This window comes from Lactuca saligna, chromosome 8, assembly GCF_052625555.1.
Source record: "Lactuca saligna cultivar CGN05327 chromosome 8, ASM5262555v1, whole genome shotgun sequence".
In the NCBI taxonomy this organism is placed as follows: Eukaryota; Viridiplantae; Streptophyta; class Magnoliopsida; order Asterales; family Asteraceae; genus Lactuca; species Lactuca saligna.
The window spans coordinates 177,541,429-177,548,153 of NC_136424.1; the positions used below are offsets into that span (position 1 = coordinate 177,541,429).

The window sequence follows — 6,725 nt, forward strand, 5'->3', positions numbered from 1 at the left end:
TTTTCTTTTACGTTTAGAAGAGCCCGAGTCAAATTTTCTAGTTGGAGCCATGTTTTTCTTAAATAAAAAAAAATCTATATTAATAACTTTACAATACATGTTTGTAAATATTTATTAAAAATTTAATGTTTAAAACAATTAGGACATTTGAACAACTTAACTTAACATCGATGTTAAAACCAATCCACTAAAATGATTTAAATACCCAAACCACTTATATGATACTCAAAGGATTCAATTTAAATATACAAATTCGAAAACTATAAATCTCAAATGAAATATGCTAAAAAGTAAAAATAAAGAACTGTCAAATTAAAAAATACTCAAAATTTTGTTTTTCAATCTATTATAAACAATATATTTAAAAGCCATGCCCAACCCCATCTCCAAATTCCTACATGCCCTATTGCCTTACTTTTAACCATTATGCCCTATTACCATAAATATTGAAAAAGCTAAAAGGCAAAGTCTAAAACAATATACAATAAAATATAGATAGATCATATAGATTGTAAAGAAAAAACTTATCAAGGCAATACATAAAAAATAAACCAAAAGTTTGATTATTCATTAACTTTATGGAGCATTAAACACGAATAGGTCTGACAATCGTGTCGTGTTCGGGTTGGCGTGTCGCGGGTTGGCGGATTAGCGGGTCAAAATATGCCAACCTAAACACGACCCATTTAAATATACATGTCACGGGTTGACGGGTCACGTGTTGGCGGGTTTGGAACATAAACTCATATATGACCCGCCAACCCATTTATTTATACGGGTTCATAGGTTGGCTGGTTTGTGGGTCAAATTTGGGTTCGTGGGTCCGAATTTTAGACATTTAAGTCTTAAACATCCAAATGAAAATTATAAACATTCATAGAAACATGTTACAAACTTAGCCTTATAGGTTACGACTTACGACCTTGGACCATTCACCACGACTCAAAATGTCAAAACAGTCAAATTGTCTATGAATCAATGGTATATATTATATAATACTTATTAAATATTCATACTTGATACATAAATACATTTAAAAATAAAATAATTTTTTTATTAAGAATATAAACGGGTTGGCAGGTCAATCCGTTTATTTTTTGAGAAACTCATATATAACCCGATTAATAAACAGGTTGGCGGGTTGACGGGTTAGCGGGTTGGCGGGTTGAAAAACTCAACCCAAACCTATTTATTTCGTGTCGTGTCGAGAATTACCAGCTCTAAACATGAAGAGAAAGACAGAAAGTTTGATTATTCATTAACTTTATGGAGCATTAAACACGAAGAGAAAGACAGAAAGCAAAGCAATGCAGTCAAGCGACAAGCATGGTAGGAAAATTAAAAGAGATGAGATACTAACTTTAATTTGCAGTAAGTAATCAAAAGGATACATCGAAAGCCAAAAGACGAGAGACGAGCAACACAATTACTAGGTTTGGTTTGGTAGGGTTTGATTTTTTCTTAGTTTTTGGTAAGTTTGTAAAATATATAAACATTGTCTAAAATTTATAAAGAAAACAAATTTGCATTTTTTTGGATATAGATATTTTCCTTAAATTGTTGATAAATTTTAAATTTATGATTAGATTTTGAATTTTGTTGATCTTTTTTCATATTTAAAATGAATATAAAATTGGAACCAAATGTTACCCGACTAATTTTATTTATTGATAAAACATAAAAATAGATTTTACAAAAATACCAATACTATAACTATAAATTATTCCAAAAATCGGAGGCCCTTAAAATCAGAGTCCCGATGCCACTGCACCCCGGCACCTCCCCATGGCTGCCAGTGTTTGTTAGGATGAATTACCAGGTCTCACAAAGCTTCACTTTCCATATGACCCATGCAATTGTGGATCTAGAATCCAAATGCTCTACCCGTCCAAAATATTTCTGCATATGAATTACAATAACAAATAACGTATATATAATCTCTTTTACTTACAAAAATCTGTAAAAGATTTCAAGATATACATGTATTTACCCAAACGTGCATGGGTATTGTTTACCACCAATTCTACAGGAATTAAAAAAAATCGAGAAAAAACTATCATAAAGTTTCCAACAGAGTGGTAAGCTTGATAAATTCATCTTCTTTGCAGGAAATGGTTAGACCTCCCATTGGGTGGTCAAACCCAAATTCTTCCTCAGATTTACGCAACAAAACTTGAAACAGCGGTTGATCCAAGTAAGATATTGGGACAACAAACCGCCTCTTCTGGTTTTCACCAACGTACACTGCAAGATGACCTTTTGGCACGTCACTTTGATAACTTCTGTCACGAAGAGAGATCGATCTCCCAAAGCATTTTACATTGGACACTAAAGAAGGCAATCGAATAAGACCCATGTGTAGAAGATTAATCGAGTAAAACGAGTGTATATGTAGTTTCTTGTTGAAATTGGCTAGGAATGTGGAGCTGTGATTTAGACGATTTGAAACATATATTTATAGCTTTGTTAATCAACTTCTTTTCCAAGAAAGTACCATATATATTATATAAATTATATAAAATAGAAAGAAGTTAATAATATCCCGTATGTATTCACTTATGAGTTTGAGGAACCTTTAGTCGAGGTTTATTTACCCGCACATGAAATTGACCAAAAGGAAAAGTTTAATATGTATTTATATTTTAACTATCGATAGCAGTGAATTTCATTACCTACAGTGACAACCCACACAGGACACGACAGCGGTTGTTGCTATAGGTAGACAGGGGCGGATCCAAGGGGTATCCGGGGTAGCCCCAAATACCCCTTCAAAAAATTTCGGTAGCGGAATTTGTTTAGAAAAAAATTTCATTTTATATATATATATATATATATATATATATATATATATATATATATATATTTATTTATTTATAGACACAAACAAATAGCTAGTCTACTGGTTAAGTTTTATTGAAACAAATGTCTCATGATCAATTCTTCCTCTTTATATATCCATTGTTTATATTTCTTTTATTTTTCAGCTATTCTATTCTTTTATTTTCCCAACTATTTGATTCCACATCGCTAAACACATGTAAACTCAATTATTATCATCTATTATATAAACTTGTTATCCTCATGCTTCATTTGATATTTGTTTTGGTTCCACATTTCATGTTTATATAACAAGACTTGAAGTTGGATAAGGATTTGATTAAGGATTGGGTTTAAAACCAAAACAAACTGAAAAACCCAAGTACAAATTGAAAACCGAAATACCAAACCGATGTGTTTGGGTTTGGTTTGGTTTTAAAAGTTTCAAAACCAAGGCTTTTGGTTTTGAGTTCGATTTTATGTCAAAACTGACCTAACCCGTCCAATACTCATCCGTTGCGGTGATACCCGAAAAAAAATTGAGATACCTGTATGTTTCGAGTCTGTCTCCGCCACTGTAGGTAGACCGAGCTATGGCGATACATTTTTAATACTAAGGGAGAAATTATTATATTAGAAAATTAAATATGTGTCATTTCTCAAAAAGGAATTTGTATGTTAGTAAAAAATTCCAAATAAAGCTCATATTACTTGGTATGGAGGAATCATTGCATAATATAAAAACCAGATATAATTAATTGTAGTTGGTGATATTTGCAGCAGAGTTTTCAGAAGGTCACATGCCAGGACTACTAAGCCGTAGGCCTAATTTTTAAGATGTATAATTGCCTGTCAATAGATTGGAGTTTGGAGGTGGATGGAATATATATATTAAATAGACCACTTCACACAGTTTCCATGGTTCTATTCCCATTCATGAATAATGTAAGGTGTTAGAGAATGTTAAGCAAGTCAATTCTAGAAAGATGTTCAAACCGACAGATTAATCTATTAGAAATTGGGATCAATCTTTTGGCGTAAACCTTTCCTCCGATCTTAGATTTTACTATGCTATCTTTGGCGCATAGCTAAGTTATAACTTAAAAGCCTATTTTTTTTCTTTTATATATATATATATATATATATATATATATATATATATATATATATATATATATATATATATATATATATATATATATATATATATATATATATATATATAGGGTTAGGTTAATGTGAGACGGCCTAATTTTGTGAGACCGTAAGATACATTTTTTTTATTTTTTTATTTATATTTTTTATTTTTTTGAGTTAATTTAAGTTTCAAAAATAATATTTAAAAAAAGAATTTTTGGATTTTTCCATTTATTTTGCATTTTAAAATTACTTTTTAGAATATGTACAATATAATATTTTATTAGAACTAGGGTTATGACCATCCGCGCGTTGTTGCCGAAGCTCCAGTGTGTTAAAAAACGTAGTTTGACACCATATATACAACGAAAACAATTAAATCATATAAAATGGAGCACAAAAATATCAAAATAAAACATGAATACAAACAATTGACTTGAAACTGTATCTTTAAGAAATTAATAAAAAAAAGATTATTAAAAAAATTATATAAGAGGCCAAAATATAACTTTAAAATATAGTAAGTGACAAAATTATAATTATAAAATACTAATAAATTAACTTTAAAATTATAAGGGTTGAAAATTGTTAAATAAAAATTAATTAAGGAGAAAGAATATATATATATATATATATTTTAAAATTATAAGGATAAAAATTGTTACATCAAAAATTGTTTAGGGGTATAAAATATAAAACAAATAAAAGTAAAGGGTGGAAAATAAAAAAAAAATTGAGGATAAAAATTGTTACATAAAAATTAGTTTAATGGTATAAAATATAAAAACAAATAAAAGTAAAGAGTGGAAAATGAAAAAAAAACATCAAAATTAGTAGGGGTACAAAATATAAAAACAAATAAAAATAAAGGGTAGAAAATGAAAAAAAAATTGAAAGTATGAAATCTGGTTACGTGGAATGAATTGAATAGTAAATCCTCACACATACCAATTTTGGTAATTAATATATATATATATATATATATATATATATATATATATATATATATATATATATATATATATATATATATATATATATATATATATCATTTCACGTATTTTTCAAAAAAACGGGATTTTTTTTTATTATTTTTATTTTTTTAGTTAATTCAAGTTTCGAAAATAATATTTAAAAAAAGAATTTTTAGAATTTTCAATTTTTTTGCATTTTAAAATTATTTATTAGAATATTTACAGTGTAATATTGTATTAGAATATTTCACGTATTTAAAAAAAACGGGATTTATTTTATTTTATTTTTATTTTTTAAGTTAATTCAAGTTCAGAAAATAATATTTAAAAAAAGAATTTTTGGATTTTTTCATTTATTTTACATTTTAAAATTATTTTTAGATTTGGTCTCACGGTATTATAAAATTAGAATGGTTTCAAATGAACCTGAACCTATATATATATATATATATATATATATATATATATATATATATATATATATATATATATATATATATATATATATATATATATATATATATATATATATATATATTTGAGAACCAAATATATAAGTTGTTGAGATATAAAAACTCTTTGATCGATTAGATCTTCGCAACAGGTAAATAATGAAAGTAAAACAATGAAACAATACTCAAGAATGGATTTGAATGAGTCGAATGATTAGAACGTTCAATCCTCAGCAGAGCTCGATAAAGAACTTACGCTGTAGAGGATTCTAGGGTTACAAAAGAGATCTTCTTAATTACACGTAAAAACCAACGATCTATCAGTTGTCAAAAAGATGCATGCAAGCATCTATTAATACACACACCCTAGTAAAATAAGATATGGATGGATAGGCCCATGCCGTATACAAGATGGGCTAGGAAGCGAGCCCAAGACGCAACATCAAGTACCCAATATTCTCCCCCTTTGCGTCAATTGGGGCGAGACCTCACTCCAACTTGCTTACCCCCACGACACTGGCTTTCTTTACTGTCTTGAACAGGCAGGGGATGATAGCAAGAAGTGTTTGTCGGAAGTTAATGTACCAATTTATCATATCATTGAAGTACTTTTTATCACTATTCGAGTTCTTTTTGCACCGATTAATGATACCCAGAACATGCTCCAGGCAAGTAGTGGTGTAAAGATGTTTGTCAGCCAAAGCAAATAAGCATTTCTGACCTTCTGCCCTGGTGAACATGACTGAGTTCTGTTTCGGATCAATCTTTCCCATCTTCATTCGGTTTATATCGCTTGTAGAACCGACTGGAGTGATGATCGGCTTCTTCCTTAGAACATTAGCAACCTCTTGATCCAGCTTAGCCACCTCCAAAATATAGCAAACTAACATTCTCTTGAAATGGTCTATGATCGGACCATATTCTGCTTCATTGACAAGAAGAATGTTGTGCAAGACAATCCAATCATGAGGATTTAAGTTGGGAAGATCAGCCAGAGAGATGGAATGCACGGATTTGTCAGATCCCCTCAAGACCTTGAATCTAACATTGACGAAGTTGCCTTCACGAACATGTTTGAGATCCCGAACGTTGGTTATCTTCTGTGCGCTCCATGTCTGATACTGAGGTTGAGCGGTCCTCAGATAATAGTCTACAAGTTCCCTATCAATCTTCGGGTGAGGATGGGGAACTTCAGCTATATGAGCGAATGCATGGAAGATAAAGGCTTTTCGGGTCAGGGGCATGTCAAACTGGGAATCGACTGAATTGACACGGTCTAAGGAGATGACCGGTTCTAACCAAAGAGTGCATGGGGAATCAATGGCTTCTTTGATAAGCACTTCGA

General features: G+C 30.1%; 1 pseudogene; it reads right to left on the reverse strand.

Moving 5' to 3' along the window:
• Positions 1-2,056: 2,056 nt before the first annotated feature.
• LOC145011654 (auxin-responsive protein SAUR21 pseudogene) lies at positions 2,057-2,356 on the reverse strand (annotated as a pseudogene).
• Positions 2,357-6,725: the final 4,369 nt, after the last annotated feature.